Genomic DNA, 25388 nt, shown 5'->3' with positions numbered 1-25388 from the left:
TTGTCTACGAGAGCTAGTAAGAACTTAAGATAAAAAATTGCAAAATGTTAGTTTGTGATGCATAAATACTTAAGATTAATAAAATGTATCAAAATCAGATATTAGTACAACTTTTCGCTGTCCCATAGTGTCCATCCATCCACTTATTGTTTCTGCTTAATCTGATTTTAGGGTGCCAGAACCTACTGTAGCATGGTATCATCAGACACAAAGCAGAAGCCAATCCTGGATGGACCACCAGCCTCCCACTCTTGCAAACAGTATGTTGTCATCCAAGCATTTTTTGAACTGTTGTCTTCACAATTATCAACAAGCTATAAAAAAAAGAAAAGAAAAAAAAGAAAACAAATTCTTAGGTAGTATAAAGGCCTGTAACTCTTTACTGGAATACTGTATATGAAATATGCCTTTTAATCAGATTGCACCTCTCTACATGAATTTATACTTAGTAATCATAATAAATTTCAAAGAAGGTCTTTGCTTTGACTCTTTATTTTTATATAACCTGCTGAATTTAGCTTGTATTTAATTTGCTAGTCATAAAGAATAAAAGGGAAACATGATTCATTCCCATAAATACAGATGTAGCAAGCATTACACACAAGGTAGGAATCAGCACTGGATGGGGTACCAGTTCTTCATAGAGTACACTCATTTTCACACCCACAGTTTTCCAGTTAGCCTAATAGGCATGTCTTTGGGATATAACAGTTAAACCCATGACTTTACTAGGAGACTAGGAGAATGTGAAAATACCCAGGATTAGAACACAAGGCTCTGGAACTTGAAGGTAGCAGTGGTATCTACTGTGCCACTCCTATACATCACTTATTAGGGCCTTTTTTGTTTTGTTCAGCTTGTCAATCAAATCTCATTATCCTGTGTATTAATTTTAATATACCTTACAGAAGTAGATATTCCAAAACCCAGAATATAGTTCCATTATGAGTGCACTAAGTAAGTAAGCACAATAAAACCTTAGCTACAGTATAATGTTCTTCTTTTAGTATTTAATATTCATTCATCTTCTGAATGAACTCCTTGAATTATAGAGTTGCATGGGGCAATAGACATGTTTTGGCAACATGGGACACAAGTTAAACCAAGCTTAGACAGGGGGCCGGTCTGTTGTAGGTTAGATTTGGCAAGAACCCTTATATATCTATGTATTATTGATATGTGAGAAAAGTAGGGCAATTAGGGAAAATTCATGTGAACACATGCAGAGCATTCAAACCCTATAAAGACAACTTTCGAGGATCCTGGAATTGTGAGGCTCTAGCACTAACCAGTGAGCCACTCTGAAGTTTTGATCTTTTTCCTAGCTACAGTTTATATAGTAGCTCCCATTCAATGGTACTTTTGATATTAGATGCTGTTTAATTGCTTAGTAAATAGACTTTTGATGTTCATTGATATGATAGACTATATAAAAAAATGTATCAAAAAACACTATATTGCATGTGTTGAGAATGGCAGGGGAATTTGGCACTCCTCTGTGAATTACATGAAATATATGGATGCAGCTATTTTTTCAGGATCACACACGCAAGTCTGACAGATATTGGCTACAAAACCTGGAGTGTGACACTTGAAACAATGATCCTGCTATAAATTAAGAAAAATGGTTATACACATTTTAAGCAGTATTTTTCTGGGCACCATTTATGATGAAATGGAACAGACACAAGCAGAAATACTAAAGGGAAGATTATTGATGAACTGGGGTATAACTATGTTTATCTTGAGAAAATAACCCACAAGTCAAGACAGGATAGGTGACTCAGTTAATAAGCCGTAAGGCTGACCTGAAGCAATAATAAACACACCCTAAGCTATAACACTTTAAATCTAGTGTAAATCTTTTGATCCCTGTCATTCATAGTGAGCAGGACTGGGCCAGCTCATATTCCACTTGAAGTTTGCAGTTGTTGTTTTGTACTGTAATGGAAAGAGGAGTAGGGGCTGCTGGTTAGTGCAGGTGGATTCTCTGCTAGTTTAAAACATGTCATATTTGGACTGCACTGGTATCAATAACTTTATATACTATATTGTACATTAGTCTCGGTGCTTACATGCATAGGATGGTTGCTAATGTGAGACTTTTTTCTTTTTAATATGATTAGATTCCTTTAAAATTATCCAATTCTTACATTTTCTTCTTCATTGCCAGAGTACCATAATGTGATACACTACTTTGTCTATTCTGCATAAACTTTAAAGTGAATTTATCTGCAGAGCTAAAGTTATACCCTGAAATTAATTACTGATCTTAATATTACCAGAAGAATAATATTGCATTTCTTTTTGAGTTGCATAGTATCAGTTTCTTTAGATTCTGCCTTAAATTGTTGTTTGTGGTATTTTACATAATAATATATAACCACCAGACTTGTATTTAAGTAAAACTTTAGCAGGCATTTTATGTACTGTTGCTGTTTGCAACAAGCAAAATAACATCCTGTTTAAGGGATTCGTTGTGCACAATTAGGCATCATTAATATAAAAAGCCCCAAAATTGTATTCAACTGGTATACCTTTTTTGAAGATATACTATATAGAAAATTCTTGTTTTTTCCATTAACATATAAAAAGGTTGTTCCTGGTTGTGAACATATAATGACACTTAGTCTTATTATCACTTTTTTTTTTATCTTTATGTTTTAGCAGCTGTGGGTGTACTTCAGCAATATCATGAAACATGGCTATAAAAAGCTTCCAGACCTTATTTAGGATGTAAAGCTAATCATTCCTTCTTAAATCAACAAACTTGGAAGTTGATCTTTTTATGCTAATAATATAGGTACACTCCCAATTCAGAATTAGGTAATTAAAAAAAAAATCAGATATATTTTCAAATTGAAGTACACATAGTCAGTCTCTACATGGGTATAGTATGGGAAAACCGCTGTTCATTTTTATGAATGACCACATCATACTAGTTTTTTAATTAAATATGTGTAGCACGGTGGCACAGTGATGCTGCAGTCCCAAGCCTGGTTTCAGTGTTCACAGCTCTAGGCTATGGAGGATTAGCAAAAGGTAATAGAAGAGCAATCATGGTGCTTAAGGATTAAAAGACTTGCAGAAATCCAATCACATCAGTGCTATGGTAATAGAATAACCACTCTGATTACATTTTACACACAGATTAAAACAAACTTTTTGATGATAACTATTGGCAAGCAGAAGTTAACCTCTCCAAACCAACTTTTTAAAATTCTGATATTCACGTTTGGTTTTGTAGAAATTTAAATCTTGAGAATGTTTTGTAACAATCTATTGTTTTAATTACTTATTAAGTAACACAAAAAGACATTTACTACTCCAAATATATTTTATGTTAATGCTTTGATCTGATGTAGTGGTAAGCAGCTGGTTTACAGCTCACAGGACTTACTTTTATTTTTGCATGGAGCACCCGCTTGTGAAGTCTGCCTGTTCTCTATTTGTCTGATTCAGAATTCCTGAAAGTGCTTCCCAAATTCCAAAGATTGATTGGTGACTTTAAATTGGTTCAGCTGTGAATATGCGCTTTAATGTTCCCAGTGGTCAGGTGTCCTCTCCATGATGGCTGTTAGGACAGGGTCTGATTGCTCTATATGATCTTTGTCAGTATACACATGTAGATTTGTCTTATAAAGATTATTAGTTTTACATCCGTTAATTGACAATATTGAATATGTTTCTAGTAAAATCAAACCATATAGAATCCTATATATACTGGTCTTTTCAGGTGATTTTGACGATGACTCATGGCTTGTCAATTTCTTCCTTGATTACTGTTAGAGTAGCATAAGTTGAACTTGGTTGGATAACAGAAGAGTAAGCATAATATTATGCTAATTATTTCCAGTGAAATAGACATAACATCTATGAGGACAAGTGCATTAAAAGCAACAATTCATCACCAGTAAAGTCAGCTAAGTGATTACAGTTAATGGGCAATACCCATGCCTTAGTGATATCCACTTAGTGTGACAGCCTACTTACCTACAACATACGTGAATATGTTCTCAAACCTGTTTAAAGGATAACTTCAATTTTTCACAGTCATGGTATACATTAATTAGCCACAGAAAATTGTGCTCTGAAGTGAAGCATTTTTTATAGATTTAGACAATACTGCGTCTGTTCTTGTGGTTTAAGGCTTTTCTTTTCACCTTTGCATTGATGCCTCATAGAAAAAATTTAACTGGCGTGGTACTTTTTTTAATTAATGCAAAATGCTTCAATTATAAGCACAATTTTAATTATCAAAAAAAAAAAAACTTAAATACCAAAGTTATTCTTTAATCTAGTTCAGTACTGTGAGTAGCCTATCCCAGCAACAATGGGTACAAGGTAGGAAATAACACTGGATGTTAGTGCCAGCCTTTCTTCAATAATGTTGTCATCCCTTCCAAGCCTTTTCCCATGTATGGTATCTTGGAGGGCTTCAAACCGGTGGAAATCTCAGGGGCTCAAATCTGGGCTCTAGGGTGGATGTGATAGAACAATCCCACTAAATATTGTATTTTCATCACAAAAAAATTTAAAACATCAGCTATTTGTTTAAAATGCACATCAATGTATGATACCAGTTTATGAAATCCAACACAAAATACCCTAAGAAATTAATGATTTCCCTGGTCTGTAGTATCAAGTAATATTTCATGTTATTTTTTGAGTGACAAGGTTTTTTGTAAAATGTGTGAACGATATCTGAGATGTGTCATGGCAGCAGTACTTTGCAGTCTTTGCATTTGTAACTTAGTGATATTTTCAGTTGTGCTTCCTTGAGGAACTGTTACCTGTCCTACATTTCACAACTGTTTTTATAAAAAATAGTGAATCCTATTTCTACCTCTCATTAAAGTATCCAAGTACTGCAGTAGTATTATCCTTATTTCAAATTGACCAAATTTCACAAGTTTCCAAAAGCATCATAATTCTAAAACACTGTGTTGTTATTCCTAAAGTTTGCATGACCATTTATAACCCAGAAATTTAAAGAGGGTGATGGTTATAGTATCTTTTTGCATTCATGACAAAATGCAGTCATCAATTGGAAAGCTGTCAAATGAGAAAGGTACACATCTTTTGTTAGATCTCTCCGACATGTCGTACATGCCAGAGGAAGAATTTGAGCTACCAATAAAATCAATCCACTTTAAACTGCTGAAGTAATGCACACTGTCTTCAGATCAGAATACTTGGTGGTAGACTCATCATCTGTCATCAGTTTTACCTAGAGTGCTACATGAGTGATGACTGTGTCCCTGCTAAACAGACCTCTTGTATGCTGGAGATGTGATGAAATGAAGTACAACAACATGCTACCTTTATCCTAAGGCTAGATTCGGGAGAGGGAGAGCTTTCTTAGTTGCAGGCTTCAACTGCAGGAACCTGACTACATCCAGATTATCTGCATATATGGTCAGATTTTGTTTTTTGTAAATTGCAGTGTGAATTTTTAGCATTGTTTCAAGTTATGAATAATTTTATTTTCAAGCTGTTAATGCACTATTTTATGCACTATTCAGTTTTCCCTGTGTCTATTTTTTTTGTCACTGCTGTTGCAATAATGCAGTGAAACTGTATTATCGTGAAGCAGTTAAGTGGCCAATATATCTGCCAGTTTGTTAAAGAACCACATTGTTACATTCATTCATTCATTCATCCATCCATCCATCCATCCATGTTCTTCCGCTTATCCAAGGTCGGGTCGCGGGGGCAGCAGCTTGAGCAGAGATGCCCAGACTTCCCTCTCCCCGGCCACTTCTTCTAGCTCTTCCGGGAGAATCCCGAGGCGTTCCCAGGCCAGCCGGGAGACATAGTCCCTCCAGCGTGTCCTGGGTCTTCCCCGGGGCCTTCTCCCGGTTGGACGTGCCCGGAACACCTCACCAGGGAGGCGTCCAGGAGGCATCCTGATCAGATGCCAGAGCCACCTCATCTGACTCCTCTCGATGCCGAGGAGCAGCGGCTCTACTCTGAGCCCCTCCCAGATGACTGAGCTTCTCACCCTATCTTTAAGGGAAAGCCCAGACACCCTGCGGAGGAAACTCATTTCAGCCGCTTGTATTCGCGGTCTTGTTCTTTCGGTCGCTACCCATAGCTCATGACCATAGGTGAGGGTAGGAACATAGATCGACTGGTAAATTGAGAGCTTTGCCTTATGGCTCAGCTCCTTTTTCACCATGACAGATCGATGCAGAGCCTTCATCACTGCGGACGCCGCACCGATCCACCTGTCGATCTCACGCTCCATTCTTCCCTCACTCATGAACAAGACCCCGAGATACTTGAACTCCTCCACCTGGGGCAGGATCTCACTCCCAACCGTGACAGGACCTTCCACCCTTTTCCAGCTGAGGACCATGGTCTTGGATTTGGAGGTGCTGAATCCCATCCCAGCCGCTTCACACTCAGCTGCAAACCAATCCAGAGAGAGCTGAAGATCACAGCCTGATGAAGTAAACAGGACGACAACATCTGCAAAAAGCAGTGACCCAATCCTGAGTCCACCAAACCGGACCCCCTCAACATCCTGGCTGCGCCTAGAAATTCTGTCCATAAAAGTTATAGATAGATAGATAGACAGATACTTTATTAATCCATCCATCCATTATCCAACCCGCTATATCCTAACTACAGGGTCACGGGGGTCTGCTGGAGCCAATCCCAGCCAATACAGGGTGCAAGGCAGGAAACATACCCCGGGCAGGGCACAAGCCCACCGCAATACTTTATCAATCCCAAGGGGAAATTCATTATGAACAGAATCGGTGACAAAGGGCAGCCCTGGCGGAGTCCAACTCTCACTGGAAATGGGTTCGACTTTATGCCGGCAATGCGGACCAAGCTCTGACACCGGTTGTACAGGGACCAAACAGCCCTTATCAGGGGCTCCGGTACCCCATACTCCCGGAGCACCCCCAACAAGATTCCCCGAGGGACACGGTTGAATGCCTTTTCCAAGTCCACAAAACACATGTAGACTGGTTGGGCAAACTCCCATGCACCCTCCAGGACCCTGCTAAGGGTGTAGAGCTGGTCCACTGTTCCGCGACCAGGACGAAAACCACACTGTTCCTCCTGAATCCGATGTTCAACTATTTGACGGACCCTCCTCTCCAGAACCCACCGAATAGAGTTTTCCAGGGACGCTAAGGAGTGTGAACGCTCTGTAGTTGGAACACACCCTCTGGTCCCCCTTCTTAAAGAGGGGAACCACCACCCCGGTCTGCCAATCCAGAGGCACTGTCCCCGATGTCCATGCGATGTTGCAGAGACGTGTCAACCAAGACAGTCCTACAACATCCAGAGCCTTGAGGAACTCCGGGCGTATCTCATCCACCCCTGGGGCCCTGTCACCAAGGAGTTTTTTGACCACCTCGGTGACCTCAGTCCCAGAGATGGGGGAGCCCACCTCCGAGTCCCCAGGCTCTGCTTCCTCATTGGAAGGCATGTTAGTGGGATTGAGGAGGTCTTCGAAGTACTCCCCCCACCAACCCACAACGTCCCGAGTTGAGGTCAGCAGCGCACCATCCCCACCATATACAGTGTTGGCACTGCACTGCTTCCCCCTCCTGAGACACCGGACGGTGGACCAGCATCTCCTCGAAGCTGTCCGAAAGTCGTTCTCCATGGCCTCCCCAAACTCCTCCCATGCCCGAGTTTTTGCCTCAGCAACCACCAAAGCTGCATTCTGCTTGGCCTGCTGGTACCTATTAGCTGCCTCCAGAGTCCAACAAGACAAGGACTCCTTCTTCAGCTTGACAGCATCCCTCACTGCCGGTGTCCACCAGTGGGTTCGGGGATTGCCGCCACGACAGGCACCGACCACCTTACGGCCACAGCTCCGGTCAGCCGCCTCAACAATAAAGGCACGGAACATGGCCCATTCGGACTCCATGTCCCCCACCTCCCTCGGGACGTGGTCAAAGTTCTGCTGGAGGTGGGAGTTGAAGCTACTTCTGACAGGGGACTCTGCCAGACGTTCCCAGCAGAACACCCCTATGCTTGAACATGGTGTTCGTTATGGACAATCCGTGATGAGCACAGAAGTCCAATAACAAAACACCACTCGGGTTCAGATAGGGGAGGCCATTCCTCCCAATCACGCCCTTCCAGGTTTCACTGTCATTGGCCACGTGAGCATTGAAGTCTCCCAGCAGTACGAGGGAGTCCCCAGAAGGTATGCCCTTTAGCACCCCCTCCAGGGACTCCAAAAAGGGTGGGTACTCCAAACTGCTGTTTGGTGCATATGCACAAACAACAGTTAGGACCCACCCAAAGGCGTAGGGACGCTACCCCCTTGTCCACTGGGGTAAACCCCAATGTACAGGCTCTAAGTCAGGGGGCAATAAGTATGCCCACACCCGCTTGGCGCCTCTCACCGGGGGCAACTCTAGAGTGGTAGAGAGTCCAGCCCCTCTCAAGGAGATTGGTTCTAGAGTCCAAGCTGTGTGTCGAGGTGAGCCCGACTATATCTAGCTGGAACATCTCGACCTCGCGCACTAGCTCAGGCTCCTTCCCCTTCAGAGAGGTGACATTCTACGCCAGCTTCTGTAGCCGAGGATCGGACCGCCAAGTTCCCTGCCTTCGGCCACCACCCAACTCACACTGCACCCGACCTCCTTGGCCCCTCCCATAGGTGGTGAGCCCATGGGAAGGGGGACCCACGTTGCCTATTCGGGCTGTGCCTAGCCGAGCCCCATGGGTGCAAGCCCGGCCACCAGGTGCTCGCCATCGACCCCCATCTCCAGGCCTGACTCCAGAACGGGGCCCGGTGACCCGCGTCCAGGCAAGGGAAAACGCCGTCCAAATTTTTTATTCATCATAGAAGGTCTGCTGAACTGCACTTTGTCTCATCCTTCACCTAGGACCAGTTTGCCTTGGGTGGCCCTACCAGGGGCATAAAGCCCCGGACAACAGAGCTCCTAGGATCACTGGGACACGCAAACCCCTCCACCACGATAAGGTGGTGGTTCGAGGAGGGGACATTCATTCATTCATTTTCCAAATTGTTTTCTTGTATTATAAAATCACAACTATCCATAGCACTGGGCAAAAGTAGGAAATAATAATGAATGCAGCACCAGTCGTAAGAGGGCACACTTTAACATACACTCACATTCTCTCATAGAGGGCAGTTTAGCTTTGGTAAGAAACAGCCTAACATGTCAGAAGAAAATTGGAATGCTCAAAAAAAGAAAAAAATAAATGAGAAAATGTGGGCTTCTAGAGAAAGTGAGACTCCATGTGAGTAAAGATTAGACCAGGATTTAACCATGCGCTTTACAGCTGTGAAGCAGTATTGCTAAATCAGTAAGTACTATACCACTATTCTTTTTACAACCTTTTAATAAACTGGTATCACATCTAGAAATGTTTCCTTTTGGGAATGATTTTGGCCTACTGTGTCCCTGATTTGGGTTAGGCGAGTTTGCGAATGTTATGGTTTGTTGTATTCTCAACATAATTACAGCCTTGATGCACAAGTGGTTAATCTTGTTTCTTTTTCTTATTATTATTATTACACGATTTTATTCAACTTGCCCTCTTTGTTTTTCTGGGGTCAAATTTATAAAAAAAAAATTAATTATTATTTAGTAAAATCATGAAATGAGAATAAAATATTTACTTTCTTACCGATTGGAGTATTCCCATTTAAACTGAGGACCACTATGCTCGATGAGTATTTTATAAGAGACTAAATAAATGATGTTTTAACTGACATTCTTATAGATACATTTTTTTTTTTAAATGACTCATTAAAATAAAAGGAAAAGTCACGTGAAAAGTAAAGTGCTATGCAATGGGTCATCATAACTCGACCTTTAGCTAACTAAATCACCTAAATACAAACACTGGTGTTCTGAATAGATACTGTAATTTTTTTTTAATTGACTTTGACTTTCTTGATATTAAAAACCACGACTTTCTTGATATTTTAGTTTATAATTTAAAAACGGAATAAGAATCTGAACATCTAACAACATCACATTAAAGTTTGATATATTCTGAAAAGAATGATATCAAATATATATAATATAGGTTTTAAAATAAGCCTGATTTAATACGTGACAAAAAAGTGACATAAAAACATCACATAAAATCATTGCACTTTTAGGCTTAGGATGTTATAGATATAAATATACAGTGGAACCTCGGTTTGCATGCATAATTCGTTCCGGAAACGTGCTCGCAGTCCAAAGCACTCGTGTATCAAAGCGAATTTCCCCATAAGAAATAATGGAAACTCAGATGATTCGTTCCACAACCCAAAACTATTCATATAAAAATGATTAATACAAAATATAAAGTAAAAATACATAAAACAAATTAACCTGCACTTTACCTTTGAAAAGAATCATGGCTGGTGTGAGTGAGTTTCTAAACTCTTGTTGTATTCCACCCAACAGGACGACACACGGAAGAGCGTCCCAAAGCAATCGCAGTCTCCCAGCGCTGTAGCATTTCCCTGTAAAAGTGAATCCGAAAAGATCACGGACATGCTATAAGCACCTGCCGTCGATGGGTGATACAAGGAACAAGGAACATTATAAATGCACAGGGCACAGTATTACTTGGCCACGACCCTGCCTGACTGCTGTGTCTGTGTATAGGAGAGTGGCAGATCCCACTACAATAAATAACCGTGCTGTTGCTGTTTCAAGCTGAATAAAGCTTGTGATGCTAAAGTACTGAGACTCAGCTTCGTGTTTTGGGGTGCAAGACGGAGACTCGCATGTCACAGCACACGCACACACACACACACACAGAGTCACAATGCTGTAGTAAATAATATACGCTTGTACAGATGTTGACTATGTGAGTGAGGCACGCCGACTCAGACGAAGAATAGGAGACGATTGCCCACAATCCCGCAGCAAGAGAGAGAGAGAGAAGAACCAGCAGCTCAGTTGTGATCACATGACGGTCAGCAGACAAAGCGTATACTGTACATACTACTTGTATTGCAAGACCTTGCTCGTTTATGAAGTCAAAATGTATTAAAAATTTTAGCTCGTCTTGCAAAACCAAGTTACTTGCAAACCGAGGTTCCACTGTGTGTATGTATATATATATATATATATATATATATATATATATATATATATATATATATATATATATATATATATATATACTGTATATATAATATATATAAGGCGCTTTATTGTGCCTGACCCGGCACAGATTTGACACGGGAGGCACGTATAAACCAAAAGACTTATTTTTCTTCAGCTGGAGGGCACGTCTTCCGCGTAATCCCTCCAGCCACAACACAGTCCCAAGCACCAATAAGTCACAACACCACTATCCTTTCTCTCCGACCACCACTCCTCCACAAGCTTAGTCCTCCTCCTCCCGACTCTGGCCCCCGAACGGAGGGAGGCGGCCCCTTTTATAATCACCCGGATGTGCTCCAGGTGCCTCCCGACAATCTTCTGCCGGCACTCCCCAGTGTGGCAGAAGTGCCGGCTGCGCAACTGGAGGCACTCCAGATGTCCCCAATCCTCTCAACCCTCCCCCCCAGGGCTTCAAAGGCATTGGGGCGCCCCCTGGCGGTGACCACGGGCCCCTACAGGGTTGAGCTTCAAAACTCTGCACCCATGGTCCCCATAGCCACCAGGGCGGTCGCTCCTCACGTGGTCTGAGGGAGGCGTAAACCCTCCTCTGGGGTGTCCCAGCTAGGTCGCCCCCCCCAGCCACCTGTGACTATCTTATATATAATTTGCCAGTCTACTCACTCACTCACTCACACACTCACTCACTCACTCACGTCCGTCCAAAGCCGAATGCGCAGTCGCCTTCTGCGCATGTCCAAAACAGAATGCGCAATCGCCTTCTGCACAGCTGCCCGAAAAACCTTCCGAGACCGACATCGCGGCAGGCGGCGGATTTACGGCTGCGAAAATTCAAAGAGAAAGGCAATTTCGACCAACATCACGGCAGGCGGCGGATTTACGGGCGCGAAAATTCAAAGAGAAAGGCGACTTTGACCAACATCGCGGCAGGGTCCGTCCGAAGCCGAACGCGCAGTCGCCTTCTGCACATGTCCGAAACCGAATGTGCAGTCGCCTTCTGCGCAGCTGCCCGAAAAACCTTACGAGACCGACATTGCGGCAGGCGGCGGATTTATGGACGCAAAAATTCAAAAAGAAAGGCGATTTCGACTACAGCTCCAGGCCTAATTATGTATTCATTCAATACACCTATAATCAGGTTTGTGGTGCTTATACTTATTACTTACTATTCCACTCGTGCCCATTTCATCTTATGTTGTCGAAACGGGCTCTTTGTCTAGTATATATATAATATATATATATATTAATATATATATATATATATATATACATATATAGTCACAAAGACAGCAAGAAGGTTTGGGGCAGCCACCTGAAAATTATGTCCTGGCTGCAAAAAGTTGAAAATAAATCACAGATCGGAGTCCACAACTGAACTGATGATGTGGAGATAAGATGATGGCTTTAAAGGGCATTGGAGGAAGTGATGTCATCGGGGATGGAACCAGAGGTGACACCATTGGGACCAGAAGTGATGCCATCAGCAGTGCCGGAAACAGAAGTGACTTCATCAGAGGTGCCGGAACCAGCTGGAATTTCCCAGGAAAGGTCTGCAAGGGATTGAGAGAGAGAGTTAGTGCACCTCGTCACCCTGGTCTGGCATGGAATTACTGTTTTTCAGGCCCTTTAGCATTCTCCTATTCGCACGTGTGTGACAAGCCTCCCCCTTAGCCCACACCCATTGGGTCAGGCATCTCTGACCGAGGGGTCGTGGACTCGAGAGAGTGCATTGACTTTGGCATGGAGTGAGCCCTTACAATGAACAAGTGAAAACTTATAAGGTTGAAGGTCAAGCAACTGACTGGTGACCTGTGGATTCGACTCCTTGTGTAGGGCCATCCACTATAAGGCTGCATGATCCGTAACAAGATTAACCTGATGGCCCAAGTGGTAGTACCTCAACTGTGTAATTGCCCATTTAATTGCCAGAGCCTCTCTTTCCACCACCGCATGCCTGGTCTCTCGATCTAACAGTTTCTGGCTCAGGAACATAACGGGGTGTTCAGCACCATCGATGCTTTGGCTCAGCACGGCTCACAGGCCTGTGTCAGAAGCGTCCGTCTGGAGAATAAAAAGAAGCGAAAAATCAGGTGCTTTCAATATAGGTGCTGACGTCAGGGTCTGTTTTAAGTCACCAAATGCAGCCTCTGTTATATCAGTCCATACCACAATGTTAGGGGGCCCTCTTCTGTGTTAAACCACTCAAGGGCGCCGCTCTCTCTGAAAACCGATGTACAAACCGGCGGTAATACCCGGTTAAACTGAGAAATGCTTGGACTTGCTGCTTGGTTCACGGATGAGGCCATTTCAAAAATGAGGAAGGCAGGCTCTGTTGTAGGCATGGAGGTGGACAGTTTGACATCTGTGGTGGAGCGACGGGCGCTCAGCAGGCTCCTATCAATTATGGAGAATCCACTGCATCCACTAAACAGTATCATCTCCAGACAGAGGAGCAGCTTCAGCAACAGACTGCTGTCATTGTCCTGCTCCACTGACAGACTGAGGAGATCGTTCCTCCCCCAAACTATGTGACTGTTCAGTTCTACCCGGGGGGGTAAATGTTAACATTATTCAAAGTTATTGTCTGTTTTTACCTGCTTTTTTATTACTCTTTAATTAAATATTGTTTTTTGTATCAGTATGCTGCTGCTGGAGTATGTGAATTTCCCCTTGGGATTAATAAAGTATCTATCTATCTATCTATCTATCTATCTATCTATCTATCTATCTATCTATCTATCTATCTATCTATCTATCTATCTATCTATCTATCTATCTATCTATCTATCTATCTATCTATCTATCTACCCTCGCCCACCAGGTAGGCTAAATATTTGGTTTCTTTCAACCCAAAAAAACATTTTTTTGGATTCATTTGAAACCAGCATCGCCAAGCGTCTGTAATACCGCTCAGACCTGCTGTAGGTGTTCCTTCCATGTGCTGGAATAATGACAACGTCATCCAAATAGGCAGCACTATACGTGTTATGGGGACGGAGCACTTTATCCACCAGACACTGGAAAGTCGCAGGTGCCCCATGTAACCTCAATCGAAGGACACGATACTGCCAGTGTCCGCTAGGGGTGCTAAACGTGGTCTTGACCTTCGTGGAGTCCGTTAAAGGAACCTTCCAGTACCCCTTTGTCATATCAAGTGGGGTCAAATAATTTGCCATGTCTAAGCCTCTCGAGGAGGTCGTCCACTCGAGGCATTGGATAAGCATCAAATTGGGAGACCTGATTAAGTTGACAGAAGTCATTGCAAAACCTCCAGCTTCCGTCAGGCTTATTAACCAAGACTATTGGACTGGACAAGGGACTGTAACTCTCCTCTATAACTCCCAAGTCCAGCATGCGCTTCATTTCAAGCTGCTTTCTTTGCCTTGGGAAGACGATCTCGGACTATAACCCCAGGTTCTGTCACAATGTCGTGGACAATCAGAGAGGTCCTTACTGGGTTTTTTGTCTACCACCTCTGGGACAGACGAGAACTGTTTCGAGCTCCTATCTCTGTTTAGGGTCTAATTCGGTACCAAAGTTAAGTATATTAGTCTGAGCAAAGAATGAGTGGGGCTGATCGGAGAAGGGATCAGGATCCCTTTCCTTCCACGATTTCAGCAAGTTCACATGATATATCCGCTTGCTCGGTCGACGATTAGGCTGTTTCACCAAACAATTGACGAGTCCTTTCCTCTCCTTAACTTTGTAAGGGCCTTGCCAATGGGTTAGAAATTTGGAATGGGAGGTGGGAACCAACACCATGACACAATCCCCCGGATGGAACTCTCGGAGTGTTGTGCCGCAGTCATAATAGTGGGCCTGTACTGCTTGCGCCTCCTCCATATGACTGTTTAGTACAGTATAAGTCGATTTTCCCTAATCTGTCACTTAACTACGCGATATATTCCAGTATATTTGTAGTGGGAAGAGCTTGTTCTTCCCACCCTTCTTTTTAAAATATCGAATATACCCCTTGGTTGTCTTCCATATAATAATTCAAAAGGCGAGAACCCCATAGAGGCTTGAGGGACTTCTCGATAGGCAAAGAGAATGAGGGGTAGGAACTAATCCCAATTCCTCCCGTTCCCGCTGACCACCTTGCGAAGCATCTGTTTGAGAGTCTGACTGAACCTCTCAATGAAACTGTCAGTTTCAGGATGATGCACCATGGTCTTTAAGTGCTTTATTTTAAGTAACTTGGCCGTCTCGTTGAATGTCTCTGAGATAAACGGCGTCCCTTGACTCCTAAGGACTTCCTTAGGGATGCCTACTCGCACAGAGACCCCTACCAGTTCCCGTGTAATAGCCTTAGACATAGCTGAGTGCAAAGGAACAGCTTCTGGGTATCAGGTCACATAATCCACGAGAATTAATATCTATTTATGTCCTCGGGCTGAGGGCTCTGGGAGTCCTACTATATCAACCCCAATTCTTTCAAATTGGACATGAATTAAGGGGGGTTAAAGGAGAAGGAAGCAGGAAGGTGAAAGCCAGTGCATGAGCGAGTGAGAGTGCAAGCAAGAACAGGCTCTATTAAGGTGGAAGGTAGCTGGTAGGAGAGCCCCAGAGGAGTGTTTGGCCAACTCTCTAAGGGTGGCTGTTGGAAGCGGTCACTCCAACTGAGCAGTTTAGAGGAGTTGGAGTGACTGGCAGAGGCAACGACTTGGCACAGAAGGTAGCGGGAGTCATGGAGGCTTTGGGCATGTTGAGCCCCAGCGTGAGTGCCCTGGCCGCTGGGGAAGGAACACAAGTCTCGGTCCAGCTGGAGCCCGACATAGCCAGGGATCGGAGGGCTACCGGACCAGAAAAGAAGGAGCTGCATTTGCTGGTATGGCGACTCTCCTGTTGCAGGGCCTAAATGGGAGAAGCAGGGGAGCCGCCAGTAGAACGACGCACCTGGCTTTAGTTTTAAAGAAAGACTGCTTCCAGACGATATTTTAACCTCGATTTTTAAAGGAATTTTTTTTTCTATTGTGTTTTAACCTCCACAGTTCACTTGTTTTTATTGGATTATTTATTTATTAACTTTGAGAGACACTGCACTTATTTATTTGAACACTTTGATTTTGTTGTTTTTTTTTATAAAAGCACTTTGCACTCTTTGCACCATCCCCGTGCTTCATGGTTGATGTCTTCCTGCCTAGCTCATCTGTGACAGTACCGACAGTGTCGGGTTCAAGGGCCCCCTGAAGTAAGATGGGAGCACGGAGCAGAACCTGCATTGTCCCACTCTCTAAATTGGAATTGTATTTCAGAGAGAGGGTCTGGTCTAACCTTAAGGGGTGGGGAGTCGTAGAGACTGATCAAGGTATGGATTGATGACGTAATGACCTGCGATGGTCCTGGAGCATCCCCATCCGCCTCTTGGTTTCCCGTATCTCTCTCTGCTGGCTGAGTACATGGCGTGGAGACAATTTGAGATGGTTCATTCCCGTTTATTACTAGGCCTAAATTAGGTCAGGGAATATTCAGTACTACACTGCATTTATGGTTAGACCAGTCCCGCCCCAGTGGTGGATTCAGGAGGACTGATACAGGAAATTTTTTCAGAGATCCTCCATAGCTGATGAAACATAGGGCGGTTTTATAGTGTTGGACTTCTCCGTGAATACAAGTTATACTGGTCTTTATTTTTATCCATTGTCACAAAGGTACATACCGGTGATCAACAATGGAAATGTTGCTGGCGGAATCAAAGAGGGCTTCCACTTTAAACCCATTGAGGATTACTATTCCCGTATGGGGTACCAACAGTAGGTTTGAAAGTGCACACAACCCTCCTGTCTCTCTCCACTTACATCCCACCTTATCCCTGGGTGAGTTGTGTGCCCGCACACTCGGGGACTTTGGTACGGGCTCTGGTTCATATAGAGGAGGCAGATAGTGTGGGACGTAGTCCCCATAGTGTCCGCTAAAGGACCGTTCTGCTGTCCCAGATTGCGAGGCTGTCTTTGATGATTCAATGAGATTGATTAACTTGTTCATATTTTGGGAATCTCCCCAGACTGGCTGGGTGAAATGGTCAGGAATATTCGCTACTAGTAAAAAACAGGCTACTTTTTGGACTATTTGAAAGGTGGTAGAATCAAATGGCCTTAGCCATGAAGCCACCATTTCCTAGAGAGCAAAGGCTTTCCCCTGGGTTGGCCGCTCTGGGTCGAATTTCCAAGCCTGTAACGTCTTCACCTACTGGTCTGGGGATGCCTCACATTTATCTGGGACCTCGGCCCCAGTGGGGATAACTCTCTCATCCGAGAGAGCATAATAAGTCCCTGTCACTTCCCCCATAGAAACCAGTCTACTCCTGTGTGTCTCCTCCACACTCTCCCTTAGTAAATTTACTGGCCTGGATAAATATATAGGGAGCAGAGCCTGCACTGGGTCTCTCCGAACCACAGGATGAACCCCACTCAGAAACTCGACCCGGTACTCTCCCACCTGGTTATGATTCAGGTCCGGTCCCATTTTCTTCTGGGCTTTCTTCATCCTGCTGACTACACCATTGTCACAAAGCTTACACAAAGACACCAAGAAGGTTTGGGGCAGCAACCCATATATTATGTCCTGGCTGCAAAAGGTTGAAAATAAATCACAGATATTTACAGATCAGAGTCCACAACTGAAGTGATGATGTGGAGGTAAAATGGTGGCTTTAAAAACCAGTGGAGGAAGTGATATCATCAGGCTGGAACCAGAAGTGACATCATTGGGACTAGAAGTGACGTCGTCGGCAGCACCGAAATCGGAAGTGACATCATCAGAGGTGCCGGAAACCGGGTGGGATTTTCCGATAATGGTCTGCAATGGATTGAGATTAACAGTTAGTGCACCTCGCCACCCCCTGGTCTGGCATGGAATTACTATTATTCAGGCCCTTTAGCATTCTCCTATTTGCACGTGTGTGACAAATATTTATATATAATATATATATATATATCTGCGGTGGGTTGGCACCCTGCCCAGGATTGTTTCCTGCCTTGTGCCCTGTGTTGGCTGGGATTGGCTCCAGCAGACCCCCGTGACCCTGTGTTCGGATTCAGCGGGTTGGAAAATGGATGGATGGATATATATATATATATATATATATATATACAGTATATATACAGTGTGTGTATATATATATATATATATATATATTATACAGTATATATACAGTGTGTGTATATATATATATATATATATAAAAAAGAGAGACACAGTAGAAGATAATTCTGTACTATGTGCTCATAACAATAAACTTGATCTGTAGATTTCACATGCTTATCCTGAAGACTTGCAGTCGTTCTGCAATGCTACCTGCTACTTACTCCCGCTGTCACTTCAGCCTCCAATGTATTTACTAAGCTTGGTTTCTAGAGACCCCTTCTGTGCTTCACTGTTAGACTAACAAGATACCCAGGGAAGAGAGAATTAGGCTGCTTCACTACTAGCCCCCTACCACATTTCCTCTGATGCAGTCCCATCACTCAAACCTGCTTTTGCTGCATATACTATGTGTTCATTTTTGGACTGATGTTTTCTGAGAGAACTCGCCAGTGTGTCTTCATGAAATGTACCCTGGCATTGGACCTTTCCCCCTGCATTTGCCAAGGGGTTGCCCTTAATCCAGCTTGTGTTCTTCAGTACATACTCAATGTGTTTTAGGCTGGACTGTATGTATGTGGAAAGCTATGAGATACATTAGTTTAGAGGATTTAGGAGAAACAAGTTCTGAATCCATTGATTTTGAAATAGAGGTCCTTAGAATAGGTCCAGAGAGAGCTGCACGTTATGGAAGGAGCATGTGTCATCTTTACCATAGAAACAAAATTTTGCATCAGCACATAATTGGAAATAAAGGATATGTCTGGAGGACTTCATAGTCTTGAACCAGGATAGATGGATTAAGGTGAATTTTAAAGTACTTGTCCTTTTAAATGTATTAGGGAGGCATTGTAATAAAACCAGTCACCAACAGTGTCAGGGTTTTCCCTTTAATTGGTTGTGTCTCTTTGGTAGGTATGTATATGTGCACCCTCTTCAGGAATCCATAAAGGTCTTACTTTGGGAGGACAAAGCTATCTGACATTGAGATAGAAACCAAGGGAGTTGTACATGAGTGGTAATATTGGTGGTGTGCTTTTTTTTGTAATATGAAGGAAAATGGAGTTCCACCCATGAGGGTAGTAATAATAACTGCTATGTCAGTTAAAGACAACACAGGAAGCCCAAACTTGGCTGCTGAATATTTATTTGCTTTTTCTGATCATTTTTAGCATCTTTTCTATTTATAACAGAAGGTGTGTGTTTTATATGCAAATATTGTCCGTTTGTTCTGGGTTCAGTGTTGATAATTAAGCGGTCCTTGGCTTATAAAGTTCACTTTAGATTCATCCATCCATCCATTTTCCAACCCGCTGAATCCGAACACAGGGTCACGGGGGTCTGCTGGAGCCAGTCCCAGCCAACACAGGGCACAAGGCAGGAACCAATCCCAGGCAGGGTGCCAACCCACCGCAGGACACACACAAGCACACCCACACACCAAGCACACACTAGGGCCAATTTAGAATCGCCAATCCACCTAACCTGCATGTCTTTGGACTTGTGGGAGGAAACCGGAGCACCCGGAGGAAACCCACGCAGACACGGGGAGAACATGCAAACTCCACGGAGGGAGGACCCGGGAAGCGAACCCAGGTCTCCTAACTGTGAGGCAGCAGCGCTACCACTGCACCACCGTGCCGCCCTCACTTTAGATTCTGTATATATAATAGATTATACAAACATTTTTATATCTAAAGTGTTTTTTTTTTTATTTCTAGCCATTAGTACCTTCTGTCATTGGTTAGAGCTGACATTATATTTATATAACTCTGAATAAAATGTCTGGTGTGTTTAAGGAGAAACAGATGGGTTACCTTCTGATCAGATGTAGTATTTCATATGCTGCATGTACTGTTGCTTCCAGGGTTTTTTTTTTCTCCTCACTGTTAAGTTAAACGTTGATGCAGAGGAGCATGGTGTGTGTCGTGCTTGCTAAATATTAAATTGGCAGGAGCTAATTGTTTTTGATTTATTTGTGCTGGGATACTGGCACCAGGGTGCCCAGCCTATGTGGATTGATTGAATCACAGCCTCATTGGCTGGCCCACGTGATGTACCTACAGTTTTAAAAGCACTTTATTTTAGCTTGTGTGTCTTACTCTCAGTAAAGTGTAAGTAAATTGTCTAATCTTTTCTTTATTCCTAGTTCACTTTATGTGTGGGCATAAATGTGATAGTAATAGGTGTACATGTGTCTTGATGATTAAATCCATACTGTTTTTGAATTATAATTCTTTGTAATAGACTAGAAGAGACAGCTGGCTGGATTTTTTTCTTTGCTTTTTTTGGCTTATAATACCATGTTATTTATGATTTATTTTATTAAAAATATATTTTAAACTAAGCATTCAGTGTGTTGCCATATAAAGTAAAGAGATTGAAATGGTTTGGGTTTTTTTGTACTTGAAAGAAAAAAAAAAAGCATTTGTAGTGTTTTGGAGTTAGTCATTTAGCTAATTATAAGTTAGAGAAATCAAGAATATTATTAGGAGCCCATGTAATTGTACTGTATATGCTAATAATGGCATCCATATTACTAACCGAGAATGCTAAACCGGATGATGGACGCAGGCACATCCGGCAATGGGCCGTAGCTGCAAAAAGACGTACTGCGCAAGCGCAAAAAGAGTCCGCGAGAGTCGGCTGAGGAGCCGAGAAAGGCGGACAAAAGAGGGCGAGAGAGGCGGACAAGACCACAGAAAAAAGGAGTGAGCACAGGAAAAATGGAGAAATGAGGAAACGCAGGCAAAGCACGAAACACATTGCACACGAAACTAGACCCAAAAAAAAAAAAAAAAAAAGAGGCTCGCGCACTAACAGCAAGGCACCCCCCCCCCCCCCCCTACAGGCACCGGACGGGACACACACCAAGAGGGGGATTCAACAAGCCCATGGAACACAAAAAAAAGAACACAAAACCACCCCACAGACCCTAAAGGGACGGGACACACACAAACAGGGGGATTCAACAAGACACAGGAACACAAAAAGAAAGAAGACGCTCGCGCGACAACAATCCTCAACCCCCCCCCCCCCCACACACACATCCATAAGAAGTGACACCCAAAGCCACATATTCTAAAGTGAACATCAACACCTTCACACTAGACAGCATAGGTGTCAGCATTGGTGGATCTCCTTACAATAAAGCACTATTAACCGTTCAACTGCAGAAAAGGAAACATATTAACAGTGACTGCGATCCTCCTTATTACTTATCCATATTTCGCATGCTGAGAAAGAAACAAGTCATGAATACACGGTCACGGGTACAAAACGAAAAGGAAAGGATAACAGGAACAAACACACGAACACGAAAGAAACAACAAAATAGACGGCTATGCAGCATAGGTGGATCTCATTACAATAAGGCACTATTAACCGTTCAACCGCAGAAAAGGCTCCATATTAACAGTGAGTGCAATACTCCTTATTACTTATCCATATTTCTAAAAGAAAAAATGACTCGACTCCAAAAACGCAAAGCTCAACTAAAGCTTCTAACTAACGATGTACCTAAAAGTAAAAACTTTATGAACTGCATTAGATCCTACAATAGTTCATTTAATATGCACAAATCTACATCCTAGATCCACATGACGCAAACTATCAATCAAAGTGCTGCATCGCAACAGGCACGGATTCAAAACAAAACACCTCCCGTCTCAGACATATGTTAATGGCAGCGAAGGCTACAACGGGCTTCTCACACAGCACAGGCAAATCGATTACAGCTCCAAAACAACACGTCCCAAATACTACACATGCAACAACGCGCCTCTCAAACGGCACAAGCAAAACATACACCAGGAAAATTCATTCGGATTAATGAATGTCATTTGCAATCATTGTCATTCAGTTCACTTCCCTGAAGAAACAACTGGCAATACAAGTTATACATTTACACGTTGTTGTCAAAAGGGTCAAATTAGACTGCCTTCTTTACATTCATATACTGAATATCTACACAAGCTTATAACTGACGATGTACCTGAAAGTGAAATCTTTATCAACTACATTAGATCCTACAAATCGGAATCCACTATGAACATTAACGGTGGCACTGCACGTGACATCCGTCTTGAAAAAATGTTGTTTATTGATGAATGTTCAATGGCATGAACAAACGTTTATGAATAATAATATTCGATTTGGAGGAAAGGTACTTTTATGAGGAGGAGATTTTAGACAGTGATTAGCTATTCTTCCAGATGCCATGCACTCAGCTATTGTTCAGTGCACCTTAAAATACGCAGACAATTGGCATTGCTTTCAAAAGATACAGTTAGTAAAAAAGATACGATGTCCAGAACCAGATCATAACAATTGCTTATTACAACTGAGAGATGGTACACTCACCAATACAGATGGACTTCAGCCACATATTATTACAATTCCTCAAGCCTTTATCTGCGACGACTTAGTTACAGAGAGATTTGGAACAGCAATCTCATTAGACCAAATGCCCCTTTTAACACAACGCACTATATTATGTCCAAAAAATATTAATGTGGAAAACATTAATACCCAAGTCATTCCATTACTTCCTGGAGAGACACAACTCCTTCTAAGCTCTGACAAACTTGACTCTGATCACAACAATAACCATCTTCATTTACCTTACAAGTTCTGAGCTGGAATTACCTTTTACACTTAAACGGCGTGTACAAAGAAATTTTCAAATAAACCTTTACACTGTGCCACACACTTTATTGTTTGCTTTCTATTTGCATCATCTACACCGTCACACTATTCTATATCTCATTCATACATCACGCTCTTTGTCATTCCCAACACCAGGGGTTGGCGAGCGAAGCGAGCAGGGGGCGGAGCCCCCTAGTTCATATATAATGGAGATTTACTGACTGAGGATGCAAAGGACTAAAGAAAATCCAGTTGGTTATTTTATTTTTTTTTTTTACATTTTTGTGAGTTTAATAAAATGATGGTACATAAACATTACAATGGAATTTCATATAGTTAAACAAAAAGAGGGCATAGATGCAAAGCACTTTGGTTTACCTGGAAAACAAAATCAATAAGGTACTGTGGAAGGTAATTTGCCAAAGGATTATGCAGGGAAATTCCTTGTCAATGGTTGCTTTGTTCGCAAGATAAAATTATTCTCAACCTTAGGTCTACATTGTAAGGCATCACCACAAAGCTGTTCATACAGTATGCTCCAACAATAGAAGGTTTATGGCTATAGTTAATCGCATTAGTAAAACATATCCTTGGTTGTTTTCTATTTTGTATCAGTGCTTCAATACTAGTATTCCACTGTGGCTGCAGATATTTATTATAACCAGTATAACAAATCAATGATTTAGTCTTCCTGTCTAGTTGGTCAGATTTTTTAATTAGTTGTCCTTTTTCTTTCCTTATACAGAATTCAAGAAAGTATTTTAGTATGATATTTACATTTCACCAAAGTTCAGAAATGTGCGTTTTTTTTATTGCTTTAAACAATATGCAATATAAGAGAAGAAAATGACTAGCCAGTTGAAAATGCAGATCAAGGCTGTTGAATGGATTTGTGGAAGTGGTTGAAATGAAAAGCTAAAGACTGAAAACACTTGTTCTTTATATTATATTAGTTGGGTATGTTGCAAGTCATTTTCAAAATACTCCAATTCCAAATACCATTAAAATTGATGCAGTTATAACCACTTGCATGTTCTTTTCGCCTTTTCAGATGTAATTTTGTGGTTACAAACTGAGTCAGTATTTCAGGGAACTCGAATGTTTCAATTTTGCCTTCTGTTATATGGTTTTGTGTACTATTACCCTGAATCATTACCGAGTCCTTATTCCAATCTTATTTTTTATCTGATATATTAACAATATTGTTTAATTTGACCATGCTGTATTAGAAGTTCTGGGAACTGTTATTCACAGTCGTGTAGTAGACTTCCTAGTGGATATGGATGCCAAATCAAAACAACTGTTTTTGATGTAGGTAAAAGAACACACGGCCAGAATTGTTGAATGTGTTTTCTGTCTAGTGTTCTACATTAATGGCACAGTCAAGCTGATTTCTAAATTTAATGCTATATTCTTGTGTGATATAGTGCAGAGTGGGCATTGCCCGTTAACAGGCATGCCACACCAGGCCTGTTAAGAAAGCACATTTAACAGGGATTTAGGTATCCAGCTGCATAAAAAACGCCACTTGCATTCCAAAGTAAGTGTCTGAAGTCCAGCTTGTACAAGGATCTACCTGGACTTCATCTGATAACAAAGGTGTAAATCAGAGTTGCACTGATATGTCTCCCAAGGTCACTCTGTAGAGCTCATAAGCCAGAAGGCACAAAATGGACTCATGCAAGGTCAAAGACCTTTAATTCAAGGGGTGACAACTAAGATGGACAGAAGAACCCACTTATTAAAAGACACTGATTTTGTAAGTAGAAGTGACTTTAATCCAATCAGGATTATGTTCAACCTTCCTTTAAAACCACTTGCAACCTATTTCTCAAGGTAAGGGAGAAGAAGAAAAGAGACAAGAGAATGGCAAATTGAGAGAAGTTCAAGGATTCTCTCAGGTAGAAAGAGCCTCCCAAAATACTGAAAACATCTGAATCCTGATCTCTGAACCTAAAAGTTATGAGCTGTCCTCTCCATGATGAGCAAAAAAGGTGAAACTCTCTCTCTTTGTGAGGTTCAGAGCTGAGATCCAGTCTGCTAAGCTAAGCACTGAGCCCTGTCTGCTTAGGAGCTGCCATTACTACAAGAAGGGAACTTCAACATCTAAAGTGTTATGTCAGAAGGACTAATGCCTTTTCCCTGTTAAGTGACAAAAGACAGCAGGAAGCAGCAGCACAGCACTGACTACGATCATGCAGTAGTGTATTCCAACACATAAAGAATCTTTCAATTGAATCTGAAGCAACAACTCCACTCAACATAAACGTAAAAATATGTATCTGTGCCAAAATTAAATAGAACTCTAAATACCAGTAAACAGCCAGCCTATATATTATGTTTGTCTAGTGTGTCTGAATCCAGTTTTATAAGTCAAAATATATATGTGTAATTATCATATTTCTATAATACTTATGTTTATCAGTAAAATGTATACCACTGTTTACAAAAATGACCTTGTCTCAGTTACCTTGATATAAGTCTAATGGCTGAGACCCATCTCCTACAACAGAGAAAGGTAAGGTAAATAAAGTAGGAGCCGTACTGAATTATTTGATTAATTACCGGTATTCCCGAATG

The 25388-nt window shown here is 42.1% G+C and overlaps 1 protein-coding gene across 11 annotated transcripts in view; it reads left to right on the top strand.

Annotated features, from left to right (window-relative positions):
- Nucleotides 1-25388, top strand: part of LOC114651997 (teneurin-3) — an 898351-nt gene that overhangs the window by 182291 nt on the left and 690672 nt on the right. For 10 of the 11 annotated variants that reach the window (XM_051927721.1, XM_051927718.1, XM_051927716.1 and 7 more), the window contains exon 2: nt 172-260. The exons of the other annotated variant lie outside the window; for it this stretch is intronic. The gene's annotated coding sequence lies outside the window, so the exon portion shown is untranslated. The remainder of the gene's footprint in view (nt 1-171; nt 261-25388) is intronic. 11 annotated transcript variants of the gene reach the window in all.

Source organism: Erpetoichthys calabaricus, chromosome 5 (assembly GCF_900747795.2).
Source record: "Erpetoichthys calabaricus chromosome 5, fErpCal1.3, whole genome shotgun sequence".
NCBI lineage: Eukaryota > Metazoa > Chordata > Cladistia > Polypteriformes > Polypteridae > Erpetoichthys > Erpetoichthys calabaricus.
This window is presented reverse-complemented; position numbering and strand designations above follow the sequence as displayed.